Raw genomic sequence first — 13,356 nt, 5'->3', positions numbered from 1 at the left:
TTAAAACTGATAGCAAAGCACAGCTGCAGTCAATAAGTATGCCTTTTAAAGAAGAGCTTGATGCAGGAATCACTGGGTGAAATTCCATGGCCTGTGTTATGCAGGAGCTCAGATGAGATGGTCATACTGGCCCCTTCTGACTTAAATATTGTGACTCCATAAGCAGCAGTGACAATGACTGGGAGTGGGTGGAGATTCACTGAGGTCAAGCAATACTTGGACTGACCTAGTTTGATTCTTCTTAGTATTCTGAGATTATTATGAAAATTTTAGGAAGAAAGGAATTTTTAATGTTTTAAACACAATATTGTTCTTTCAGATACAGAATTCTCCCTGACTTCAGTAAAAGCTATACCAGGGGTTGACAACCTTTCAGAAGTGGTGTCTTCATTTATTCACTGTAAATTAAGGTTTCGCATGCCAGTAATACATTTTAATGTTTTTAGAAGGTCTCTCTCTTTAATATATAACAAAATTATTATTGTATGTAAAATAAATAAGGTTTTTAAAATGTTTAAGAAGCTTCATTTAAAATTAAATTAAAATGCTGATCTTATCAGTTTAGTGTGATCCTTGCCCTTGCTTTTCCTTGCTGAGTTTTCCAATGTCTGGCACGTATTTGGATACTTTAAGCTGCACAGGTTTCAGAGTAACAGCCGTGTTAGTCTGTCTTTGCAAAAAGAAAAGGAGGACTTGTGGCACCTTAGAGACTAACCAATTTATTTGAGCATGAGCTTTCGTGAGCTACAGCTCACTTCATCGGATGCATACCGTGGAAACTGCAGTAGACATTATATACACATGCTTTTGAGTGATAAGTTGTTAACTGGCTCTGAGAGGGACAGAGGACAGATTTCATGTGTGAAAATACCTGTTCACACAGGTATGTGGATCCAAATGCTGAAAGCATTGCAAACGCAATTTTCTTCAAACAGTTAAATTTCACTGGCAGGGATGTCCAGCAGGTCAGAATAGAGGTCCCATGATCTCTCTCTCGTTGGCTTCAAGTGCACTCCACAGATTTCCAAACTTTGATGTCCACCATTCTGAGCTTTTTAACTGAATAAGCTGCATTTCGAAATATTCAACACCCATCCACTGAAATACAGACAAATCCAAGTCTCTTTCATTGAACTTTTCAGGTTTAATTAGAAAAGGAAGCATTGGGCCAAATCGCTGGAAATCATGAAATCTGTCAGAAAATTCTGATTCCAGTTCTTGCATGTAAATTCCAATCCCATCGACACTGACAGTGCAACGTATCGATAGCTCTTTTATGCGTTGGAAGTAGGGGAAAGTCGAAGTTGGAATATCCCGAGAAAAAACTACTAGTTTTACAACAAATGCCTTCCAGGCTTCATAAAGATCCAGAACCATTTGCCCTGCACCCTGGAGACGGAGGTTGAGTTCGTTTAGGTGAGTGGTGATGTCAGTTAGAAACATGAGCTTCTACAGCCATTTGTCATCATCCAGTTCGGGGTAATTTTGTGCTTTTTCCAACAAAAAGGCCTTGATTGCATCAAAACAGTTTATAAAGCGCACCAAAACCTTGCCACGACTTAGCTACCAAATTTTGCTATGAAGTGGAATGTCGTTATAAGCACTGTCCATCTCTTCTAGCAGTGCTTGAAACAGTCTGTGTGTCAAAGCCGATCGAGCAACAAGGAAATTCACAATTCACACCACTGTATTCATCACATTATTAAGCTCTGAATTAGAAATTTTAGCACACAGGTTTTCTTGATGGATGATACAGTGAAATTTAACAGTCGGGCGGCCAATTTGATCTTCAAGTAACTTTACAAATCCCTTCTCTTTTCTGACCATGGCAAGAGCACCATTTATTCAAACACAAAATATTTTTCTGATGGCAACTCCTTGTTCTTCAAAATGGTTTACAAAACTTTTCACTATATCTTCCCCCTTTGTTGTGCCATGCAGGGGTTTTAGGCAACAAAGTTCCTCTTGGATTTCATTGGAAGCACAATATCTTGCAACAACTGCCAAACGTGGAATGTCGTTTATATCCACGCTCTCATCAACTGCAATGCTAAACACTGCTGTGCCTTTTAATGTAGTCGTCTGCTTTTCGTTAATGTTTTCTGCCATTTCGCTTATGTGTCTCTCAGCTGTTCTGGCAGAGAGAGGCAGTTCTTTTATTCTAGATACGATCGTACCTTTATTTGGCAAATCACTGAACAAAACCTCTGAACTGCTGAGAAAAACTTCTTTTATATATTCTTCATCTCTAAACGGCTTTCCATTTTTTGCAATGCACTGTGCAATCTTGTAACTTCCTTCTGTAACTTGATTTTTACTTACACTTAAGCATTTAAAAACATTGTTGCTTCTCATATCCTCCTACTACCTTTTTGATCAATTCAGTCTTATCTGCTTCATCAAGAAAGGTGGTTTTTTGTGTTTTGTTTCAAAATGTCATCAAACACTTGATGTGCAACAAACAACACTTTCACAACAGAAAGCACAAACAGCACAGTCCTTCTTTTGAATAAATCCAGATGAGTCTGTCCAAGAAGGCTGAAATGAACGGACGTCTAACTTTGCTTTCTTAGGAGCTGACATTTTGTCAAATGTACCCCTCCAGCTCACAGAGGGGGAAAAAAATTGCGACGGACAGCACGCACAACGTCAAACGCAGTGCGCTGTTCCACGTGGTGTGGTATAAGCAGCAAATCAGGACTTAAAAATATCCCAGTGGTGCTAGAACAATTTTTAAGGTGGGGGAGATGAGCTGCGCCCCCCTCTCTGCACCTCTCACTGCCCCAGGCTGCGGCCAGTGGGTCACAGGTGCGGGAGGCTGCAGAGCGCCAGGCTGAGGCCAGGAGCAGAGCCCTGGGCTGGTGGCCAGAACCGCAAGCCAGCAGTGGGCTGAGCGGGGCCGGCAGCCAGGACCCCAGCTGGCAGGGGGCCGGCGGCCGGGACCCCAAGCCGGCAGCGGGCTGAGCGGGGCCAGCGGCCGGGACCCCAAGCCGGCAGCGGGCTGAGCGGGGCCAGCGGCCGGGACCCCAAGCCGGCAGCAGAGTGCCATTGAAAATCAGCTTGTGTGCCGCCTTTGGCACGCGTGCCATAGGTTGCTGACCCCTGAGCTATACCAATGAAAGGACTTCAGGTTAAGTTACTTATTCTTAATTTTGTGTACATTCTTTTGTATCAATATTCTCTGTTATCTTCAGAGTTTTGTCTACACACCTCTGGCTTGGCCTCTTTTCTTTTTTCAAATATAGACTTGTTTTTCCAACTCCACTGCATGACTTTACTCTGTATCATTTTGGTTGTCATCTGTTGGACTTCTATCCCTAAAGGCTCCTTATTTCTAACATTACATGGTCTGCTGAAGTCTCATAGTTGTGAATAGTGCTGCAGCCAGTAGTCAGTTGCGCCAATATTTTTCATTCAACAAGAATTGCAGGTGCACAGCATCTCTGAAAATCGAGTTAATTATTTAGTTGCCTAACTATAGATTCTAGTGTCCAACTTCAGGTATCCAAGTTTAAAATAATTGATCTAACAGCCTTCATTTTTGGGAGGCAGCTTCTACATTTCTGCTCACAATTATTCCAAGAGCATTTTGATCTGTTGGTATAATTGATGTGAATTAGTAGTGGTAATGGGATATTCAGGTGTTCAGTGTTGGCCTAACTCTGTTCCTACTAAATACAGTGGAGGGTTTTTACATTGGCCAGACTTGTTGCATGGAAGTCAATTCTAAGTGCTTTTGAAAATTTCAGCCTGTCTAATTATCTGAATACAGTTGCAAACTGGATACTAATGCAAGTGACATCAGTTGATCCTACAAGTAACTGTGGGTGAAAAATTCAGCCACAGTTATTTATGTCTGCAAAATGGCAGGGACATGATAGGCTGTTTCCAAATCTGGCCCCAAAGGCTCAGAGACCAATTGAGAATGCTGTAGACTCTGTGCCTATTCATCTTTGCAATGCAGATTGGGCTACATCATCCAGCTTCCCCCATTTCACTCATGTTTTGTCTTGAGGATGAATTAAGTGTCCCTCTCTGGCACTCTGATTTATAAATCCTATTCTCCCAGAATTACAACTTAACCACTAAAATGTTAACTTCTGTCTGAAACTTGACGAAGAATTTCTAAATTCCAGGGAAACTTACTTAATGCAAACTTTCAAGACTACAATTAATTGGTAGTTCCTAACCTTCTGACTGTCCAAGAAATGAAAGCTTAGCAGTTTCAGATGTTTGTTTATACTCAGCAAAGCCTTTTTTTAGCTGCTTTGCATGACATGTGGAAGGAAATTCCTTTTTGAAAGTGTGGGAGGCACTTAACTAAAAAATAAAGTTACCAAGTTATTAAGGTTTGAAACTCAGTCACTGCAGTGCCCATGGAAGTAATATTTCCTAAATGTTTTGGTACATGGATCTGAATTCACTTTGTAACTAGAGCAGCATGGAACCACACATGAAAGCATTTTGCAGCGAGGTTTCACTGAAGCCAGGTGCACAAACCAAGGCTGCATTTTGAGTGATTCTAGGTCAGGCTATGATTTTTGGTGGAAACCATGAGAAACAGTGACATGGTTTCTCTCAGAGCTGTAATAGCAACGTGTGGGGGCGGGGGGGTGGATGGAGGGGACGCAGAGAAGAGACTCTTGTACAGAATAATCTATCTCTCAAGGCTTCTATCCCAAGCATCACATCTTTTCACCCTGGTGTCACAATCAGCCCCTCATTTCTGCTCCCCACATCTTGAAACACAATAATTGTAGAAATATCAGTACGCTACACTGAATTTCTTACCTTAAGAAGACATATTAATCAATGTCAACTTTTCAGATAATTGTGACATGGTCCATTAATAGAAAAAGTTATACAAGAATGATCTTAGGATAACTATAAGTTAACTTTACTTAGTGTTGACTTTGACTCATGTATAAAATACTTAACAGTCAAGTGCAGCCCAAAACATCTTTTATTCAACTAAAAACTGAGTACTAGAGTCAAATCTGGCCGTAAGTGTCACTAAGAAATCTGCTGAGAGCTGAGCAATCTTGAAAATCTGACTTTGAGCTCTTTCAGAAATCTGGCCCTATGTATGTAACAGATATTTAATAAAGTTACTTTGCAAAATGTAATACAAAATAATGTGAAGATCGTATTTGCATTAAACCAGCAGGCACAGTATGTAAAGATCCCAAAACTCTATTGGGCTGCTTAACTTCTAAAACAGCTAGTGGATATGTGGACTGGATAAAAGACACTTATGGACTGCCTAAGTTGAATGACTTTTTGGAAATATTTTGGCAGACAGACACCATCTAGTGGTGTGTTGTCCCTAATTAAAAGAGAATTTAAAAGCAGAAAGCAATATATAATTTTAAATGTAATAATACTGAATGCCTTATTTCTTTACATGTTCAAAGCATTTTTCAAGAATTAATTAGAAGGTTTACAGTTCAATGATATAAAATTGACTACATTCTTGAGTTTAAGACATTGGGCTTCGCTGTACTTTTTGAAAAAAAAAAATATTCTACAAATGGTCCAAATGGTCCAAAATGCTACAGTTTCACTATTGTATAATACTGTCTTGGACCATCATTATAGAATACTGCAGTATTTATTTGATAAAGGCAATCTTAAAGCCACTATGAAGTCCTTTTATTCAGGAATTTTTTTAAAGGAAAGCAATAACTTTTGCTTCCGTGAGGACTATGGGAAGGGGTCTGTGGAGTTTATTTTAAAATAAACTCAAATTAAATACGGGACTTGTTTGGTTTTGGCTCATTTTTCATGCTACATTAAGTACCAACATCCCTGTGTTGTTACTAGAATGACATTACTGATGCAATAGACAGCAGAGAGCAGAATGCCATTGCTAGAATGCTGTTGTAGTGACTTGGGGAATCTAAGTACAGTTCATGAATTCGACATGGAGATTGACCTTTCTGAATATATCTTTATCAAACTACGAACTCCATTTTGATTATGTGGCTAGTCTGTCTTTTTGCTGTTTTTTACATCTGTTTGGGGATAAAATTCCAAGAGGTAATGGTAACACAGGGCTAGCAATGAAGGCTCATTAAACCTTGGTAATCTTCTTCTCAAATGGAAGCCCCATTTGGACAAAAAATGACCAGACCAAGAAAACCAGTCTACCAGGTAGGCTGATAACTAATGAACGGATCACCTGGTTAGGCTGATCATGAGTCATCTGACAAAGTCCTCCTTCTATGAAATTGAAGACCCCTATCTTGCCAGCCATTTTGGGGAGAAGGAGAATAGGCTGGAAGTAGAAGAAAAAGCAGTGCATGAGAAGGGGGAGGATCCTACACGCTCTAAGGACTTTGACTTAAATCCCAAAGAATGCTCCAGAGTGTTGGAGAAACTGAAGCCAGGAAGGATGTGTCAGTTTTGTCTGCATCTGTATATCTCTTGTGCTGTCTAAAGAGTGATTGTTTTGGGAATCTTTGCAAAGTCTGCGCTATGTGGTTCCGCTACCATGCGTCCTGGGAGAGGTAAACCAGAGTGCCCACAAGGCTGAAGCTCTGGGAGATCTTGTACTTAAGTGGGTGGGGTGGGGCTGGTCAATACTGGTCCTGAGGGCCTAGGGCAGGTGAACTGCAAGGTCCCACTTCCGTGAATGGGTAGCAGACAGGCTAAGGAAAGAGACAGTGCTGCAGTGTACTCAGACCAAGGGAGGCTTAAGAGCACACTGGTCAAGCATGGTGGGATCCAAACAAGCAGCCCAGTGAGTGTACAGAAGAGGAAGCTTTACCAGGGCTGTGATAACTGACCTTTTGGGAAGGATCTTGAGACAAGGAGGGTTCCCTATCCTACAGTGCAATGTGTGGTGCAAGCTCCAGAAAACATAAGGGGACCCAGCAGAAGAATTACTGGGCTCTGCTGATGAATGGGAAGGCAGATTGGCCAATTGCTATCAGAAGACTGCCTAAAGACCCTTAAGTGGTTACATGGGGATGAAGGGAGAGAGTGCAAGGAGTTTCTCTCTCCAGTCTGGGGTAGCCCATGCCGGGGGCAGGCTGGTATATGCCATAACGGAACCTCACTGAGCTGCCATCGCTGCCCCCCCCCCACACACACACACCACCACCCTGTTAGCACTCCTGGCTGATCAGGGCCTCTGGTGCACAATTTCAAACGTATGGCTGCCTGAGGAAAGCCCCAGCTAAGTCAGCTGCAAGCAGAGAGAGCATCGCCAGAACCACAGCAGCTGAAGTTGCAGCCACCGTCACTGAAGTCCCTTCCCTGACAGTGCAGCAGGAGAAGCCTCACAATGTGGAGTCAAGAGGAGCATGTCTGAGTATCGGTGCTGTGACAGTGGTGGAGGAGCTTGTACTGTCCATCTGCTGCAGCAACACCCTGCCCTCTGAAGGCAGCAAGAGTAGCAGTAGCTGAGAAGGAGGAAAGGCCAGGCTAGCAAGGGACGCAACGGCCCTCTGCAGCATAATGGGGACGTCAGAAGCTCAAGTCCTTGTGCACGCTAATGAGGAGCTCCAGGGGGAAAAACCTGATTCTATGTGACCTGTGTAGGGATGCAGAGAGCTGCTAGAATTTTGATTCAGAATAATCTAAATGGTAATTTAACATTGCTTCTCCACCTGCCTTGGAAATTATGGGCTCTTGGCTTGGAAATTGAACTTTATGACTCAGCTGTGTGCATTATGAGCTGAACCACCTGCCAAATTCATCCAGACCTAAGCTATGGGGATGTCTGGATTCTAATCCACTTCTACATGTGATGTTTGCCATGCAGGCTCCGCTCTAACAAATACCAATGTTTCTAAGGTTGTGTCCTTCTGACTGTGATATGCCAAGGCAAAAGTACTAAATACATTGTCAGAAAACACTTCATGACATACCAAGCTGCAGTTCATTTCAGTTTGTTTACAGTAATAAAGCAATGAATATTTTTCTTTGTCTCTAGATTAACTCCACTAGATGGCATAGAAGTACTCCTGCTTGGATATTTCCAATATCCACCCTGTAACAAAAAGCAGAAATACTGCCATCATGAAAACAGTACATGATCTTTATTTTTTAATGCATGCATTATTGCAAAATGTGAATATAGCACTTATATAGGATATAAACAGAGCTGTGTGAAAGTTTCATCTTGCTGCAGACAATTAAATACTTCCAGAACTAACCTCTTAGAAGAATGAGGCAAAAGTTCAGGTAATGTACCAAATAAAAAAGTATGCAAGAAAGCAAATGGATCAATACATGAAAAATGGGGAAAGGAGAGTGAATTCAGGAAAGTCATCAAATACCCACCACTCCTAGTGGCTTGAGAGACATGGTCACAATGAAAATTAGGGGAGAGAGTAACACTTGGAATTGTATAAATCTATCATCTGTAGAAAACCACCAGTCAACAAAGCTCAATTAATAAGGAATGGGAATAGATCAACGTCTTTGAGATGTGAGGAAGCAGGGGGGAGTGATCACCAGCATTAAACACATTGGGCAGCATTACCTTTACAAGTAGTTAGGTGAGTTAATGTAGGTCCCTGTCATCTTTTGAAGCCTGAGTTAAAATCATGAGTTTGTGCCACTTATTGCTTTAGTTAACCTTGCTTTATTACAAATAAAACCAAAACATGCTCAGACATGAAGGCTGGGATTCCTTTAAATTGAAGTCTGCCTGGCAAATAGAGATTTCTAATGACCAAATTGTATTGAAAATGTGTAACTCTGGTGGGAAAAGAGGGAAAGATATATGCATCCTGGCAGAGCAATCTTTCTAACTGTGTAAGCGGAGTCTGTGTAGGGAGAGGGGCATAGCCTGTGGGGCACACAGAAGTAGTGTGGGAAATGCAGTCTTCTCAGGAGAGCAAGCATGGGGACAGCCAATGAGGGAGTAAGATACAAAAATTGTGTGTCATATCATATATCTGTTTTTTCAGAGAGCTTCTAATCAAGTTTCCAATGGTGGATTATTTTGTAAAAGTCTCTAAGTATGAGGCCAATGGGGCTAACACCCACAGAACACACCCAACCCAGTTATCTGAAGACTGAGAACTGGCTTCAGATCATACTAAATTGTGTTTCAGCTCCAACCTGTGTGTTGCAACAAACTTTAGCAATCTTCCTCTAAATGCCAGTTAATATTAGTATTTCCTAAGGGACATAGAAATACACATGGAGTTGTTTTTTGCCATGTATCCCATATTAGGGCTGGTCAAAAAATGTCCGTTAACTTTTTCCCTGTATAAAATTTGGTTTTCAACTAAATGAGATTTGTCTCAAAAAATGGCTGATTTCCTCAAAAAATGTTGATTTGTTGAAAATTCAAAAACTGAAATGTTGACTGAAAATGGAAACATTTTGGGGGGTTTGATGAAAAGTCAAATTGTCTGTGGGGGGTGAGGGGGAATTCAACCACTCTTCCTAGCACATTAGGCTTTAATGTCTAAAATGCTCTCCCTATAAGTTGGTTTAGTGTTTTATATGCCAGCAAGGGAATAAACACTTCACAAATAAATCTGTTTACTTCTCAGATTTCTTAATGCTTTTGAATTCTTACCAATCTTAAGTTTGCATCTGCTTCTACCCAAATTTTCATGGTCTCTTGATTTCATCTACTTTTGTTTGAACTGATATCTTTGTTGAACAGAGGTCAATTTTCTACTAAAAACTTTAAACCATTGTTAATTAGCAGTCATTTGCACTGATTCTCATGCTTAGAGAGTAAAGATCTAGGCAAAATAGGCTTGAATCAAATCCACTGATTCAGGGCTGTTGATGATCTGTCATTGAATTTTACCACTGGAACAGAATAAGAGTTTGTTAGTTATCTGCACTGTCTCCTGTTGCAGAATGAATGAAAAGAGTTCTTAAATCCCAGCAATAAGAAGGATTAGCGGTTACCATAAAATCAGTAGCTTTACCCTACTGTTATTTATACTTTAAAGTACAACAAGATATGTGACCTAATATGTAAAGGGTGTAAATTGAGTGTTAGATACAGAACCTGTTTGTCAACACATGGTCTTCCACAAATATGCCACTATTTTAACCCATTGTGGTGTTTCATTGGTGATTCCATGTAAGTAAAATTATATACTGATTTATTTTGGCTAGCATCTTATGTACAAACCAAATTCCAAAACACTTTACAAAGTTGAACAGTAAACCTTGTAATGGTACATGGTATCATTTATGGAAAAACATGTTAGAAAGACATTGAGCTGTATGCTTTAGTGATTTGCATATCATGAAGTAAAGAGAATCCTAGAAATGTAGGGCTGGAAGGGACCACAAGAGGTCATCTTGTCCATGCCTCTGTGCTGAGGCAGGTTAAGTATACTTACACTAACCCTGACCGTTATTTATCTAACCTGTTCTTAAAACCCTTCCAGTGATGGGGATTCCATACTCTCCCTAGGTAACCTGTTCCAGGGCTTACCTATCCTTACGATTTTCCTAATAGCCAACCTAACTCTCCCTTCCTGCAAACCAAGCTGATTACTTTTTCTTGAGTCCTCGGTCAACTTGGGGAACAATTAATCACCAGTCTCTTTATGACAGTGTAGGGCTTTTCAAGCATGATTTGTAATATATCACAAGTGCAAAGCATTACCTATTTTATGGTATTTCTTAACATGCTGGAAGATTCCACAAAGTCCAAAAAAGGTGTACTTGTGGTGTCAAATAATGCTGGGGAAGTAAGGGCAATGCCTAACACTGTTTGATTCATCCCTGCTGGTGCCCTGGAATCAAAGGAGAAAATAAAACTAAAGTAAAATAATTAGTATCTTCATCCCAATTGCGTGTGACCATTTTTCTCTCTTAATTTAACAATTTACCACTTCCATCTTCTAGACCTCAAACTGTGTGGTGCACACTTCAGGAGGAAGCTACCGAGTAGCAGGATCAGGCACCTGCATGTTGTTATAGATCCAGCACTTACAGCACAGGAACCAGGGGCATTTTCAGAAGGGCTCTTTAGTTATGAATGTCTGAGATACTATGAAGAGTTATAGTCTTCCACCTTAAATGAGATCTAGAGGTGTCGCTGTGACCAATTTGTGCATCCCATTCATATAGCAGATGTCTACAGTTCTTGTCTTTGCACATTTTTACCACAGAAATAAGCATCTGACCCTAAGTATAGTGATTATATTTAAAGCTAGTTCCAAGAAATAAATATTGAAAAAGTTTCGATATTTTAATTATGTGGCTCCCTTTGAAGTCATGTGGCTTGTGCAATTTTTGAGTGCCCAGTTATCAATACTGCACAGTTGCATGATATAATGCACTACTTGTATTTAGTTATACAATAGTAAAATAATAATTGTTTATAAATATGGAAATGCTTTTACATGAGAGAATCCTTATCTAGTCAGAACCCTTTCCACCCAAAAATATCTTTCCCCTCAGATATTTCTGGTTATTATATTCTAGTTCTTTTCCTGTTGTATTTCCAGATATTTCAATTTCTGCAATAAATTTTCTTTATTCGTCAGCATTAAGCTTTATAGAAATTGTGTGGTGGCATGCTCAAATAGATGAACCTACAGATGCTGCTATTTTACTGCTTCATTCGAATTATTATACTTTGCATGCTTTGCAAAGCAGTTGAAAAAACCTACTGCCAAACCTGCATATTTACAAACAAGAGGCCTGGTCCTGTTCCCACTCAGGTCAATGGCAAGCTTGCCAGGGACTTGAATTAAAGTAAAAAAAATTCCCAAGCACCAAGGCCATGCAAGCATTTTGGGAGGATATGTGCTGGCCTCAGGTCTAGACCTTTCCCTGGTATTTCAGGGGAAGGTGGTTTTTTTTGTTTTGTTTTTTTGGTTTCGTTTTGCTTTGTTTTTTTAAATGGAGCTGGTAGTATGAGTTAATGTGAATCCCACAGATGACAGGTTAGTGGTTTGTGGAGGCACTGGCTTTCCCTGGAGGTGGAATTGCTTGATTAATTGTGATGGCAGATTTAAGGCAGACTGGTTGCCAATGGGAGGCAACTGATTGCACAGTGTTTGATTACAGGCTTTCCACTTTACAGGGTAACCTAGTGTCACACATAAATCTGTCAAAATTCCTCCAAGATATGATGAAAAATCATGCAGACCATCACAAAGGTAAGTCACTTTAACTGCTTTAGTAAGATCTGTGGAAATTCTGTGGCTGTCTTTTGAGGCTCATAGACAGCACATTCATTTTCCCATTTTCCTGTACTTACTTTGCTCTGTCCATTTCTCAATTAAAATTTTAGTAGGAAGTTGTGCAATGCTGTGGGTATGAAAAAAACAAAACAAAACAAACACACACAACCAGCCAAACACATGACACCACAGATTACAACAAAGGAAAAGTATTTCATATGTTATGGCTGTGTAGCTCACTACACAGAGCAAAAGTAGGAGACTTTGAAGGACTGTTAGAATTAGACTTTTTGCAGTTAGATTTCAGGAGACTTATAAAATCGTGGATAATTAAGCAGGCGTGAAGAGTTTAGGCCTTTGGCTCTCTAGCTCTGTAGATACAGCTAATCAAAATAAAGCCCAAGGGCCTTCTTCAGCAAGAAGAAACAACAGGCAGAGAGAGCACAGGGGAATTTTCAGTGAGGGAAAGTAGGCTCTTAATTTAATGGCTACAATCTGGTAGACAGAGAAACCTCGGTAATAACGAAAACCTTTTTCTGTAAATAATTAACACACCACAAAAAAGTTAAATCTTTATCTGTTGATGGTTACAACAACCAATCTAACTCGGGAGATAAATGATCAACAGCAGCCTAGCCAGCATGGGTACGACCCAGTTTACTTCACAAAGTGAAGAAAGGACAATAACAACTTGCCTTGCATCCAAGTGGCACATGCATATACCCAGTGCAAGTAGTTTATGGCTCTCAGAGTCCAGGTACAGAATGCTGAGGCCAAAATTGCTGAATTGGAGGAACAGAGAGAGAGAATATTGACATAGGTATGTACATCATGTAGTGGGTTTGCCTCAAAACTGATCCTCCAGTTGAGAAGCCAATCTTAGGATAGGTTTCAGAGTAACAGCCGTGTTAGTCTGTATTCGCAAAAAGAAAAGGAGGACTTGTGGCACCTTAGAGACTAACCAATTTATTTGAGCATAAGCTTTCGTGAGCTACAGCTCACTTCCTCAGATGCATATCGTGGAAACTGCAGCAGGCTTTATATATACACAGAGAATATGAAACAATACCTATTCCCACCCCACTGTCCTGCTGGTGTATGGGGGTGGGGGGGATGTGAGAACCTGGATTTGTGCAGGAAATAGCCCAGCTTGATTGTCATGCACATTGTGTAAAGAGTTGTCACTTTGGATGGGCTATCACCAGCAGGAGAGTGAATTTGTGTGGGGGGG

This window comes from Lepidochelys kempii, chromosome 4, assembly GCF_965140285.1.
Source record: "Lepidochelys kempii isolate rLepKem1 chromosome 4, rLepKem1.hap1, whole genome shotgun sequence".
NCBI classification, from domain to species: Eukaryota; Metazoa; Chordata; order Testudines; family Cheloniidae; genus Lepidochelys; species Lepidochelys kempii.
This window is presented reverse-complemented; position numbering follows the sequence as displayed.